Below are 1,125 nucleotides of genomic sequence, written 5' to 3'. Positions count from 1 at the left end.
TGTGAAAAATTATAAATTACGATCACATTTATGGAACTCTTTACACGCGATGTCCATATTATTTTAAATCGTCGAGGACTGTGTCATTTTTGTTTTACCATTGTGGAGCAAAAGCTTAGCTAAGTTGAGGCCTTCTGGTTTTTTCTCAGGAAGCAATATGAAATACTATCACAGATTAATGTTCTAAATCCAAATTAGAGAATATTTCTCAGGAGATTGGCACCTTCCACTAAATGCATCTTCATGACTGAGGAAGACCTGAAAGATCCACAAGAAATTGCTTGAGAGATGACAACTCTTCTTATGCCCAAAGAGAATTTCGACAATGATATTGGACCTCTCAGTGGGAAGCAAATGGGCGGAGCCCAGACAAGGTATGGTGTTTGTCTTTTATTGCCTTTACCTCATTACTTCATCCCCAATATACTTTTGGTACTTTTCGCGGGAATCATAATGATTAGAAGATGACTAGCATGGCAGTGGACAAGAAGTTATAAGAACTAATCTAGATGTGTTGCCTATTAAGTAAGAAACATTGCAGTGTTGGCTTGATTTAGAGAAAGAATCTATTTTTAACAGCGGCAAATGCAGCTCTGGACGAGGCAATCAAAGGAGGTGATTACTAGTAATATAGGACTGAACGACGGAGAAAAGTGCATGACTTGTGCTGACTTGGATTCTTCTCATTATATAACGAGGAACAAGGACATTCCCCAGAAATTAATAGACTGGCTATCTATCTACATTCTTTCTGGCCGAACTGCGTACGAGGGTTAAATGTCTGATATTTATTTTCACGGCTATTTTTCATACCCAACAAACGTACTAAGCATACTAATTGCGTAGACAAAGGTTCGTTGATAGCATATTGAACATGGACAGTATACATACATCATTATCATACAATAGTTTCTAATTATACTCTAATAATACTCTTTTGTTTGCTGCTTACGCAGTTGGAATGATCTACTTGAAGGAAAAGGTCAACCTATATCCAGAACATATTAAAGGAGAATCTTCCTACACCTATTACTCATAAAGTCAAGATGTACCAAGAAAACAAGTTGTGGCAACCTCTACTCTTTTTCTGTACTGTGTGTCTTCCTACGAATTTAGTTTTATACC

Source organism: Ananas comosus, linkage group 5, assembly GCF_001540865.1.
Source record: "Ananas comosus cultivar F153 linkage group 5, ASM154086v1, whole genome shotgun sequence".
NCBI classification, from domain to species: Eukaryota; Viridiplantae; Streptophyta; class Magnoliopsida; order Poales; family Bromeliaceae; genus Ananas; species Ananas comosus.
Note: the sequence above shows the minus strand (reverse complement) of the source record.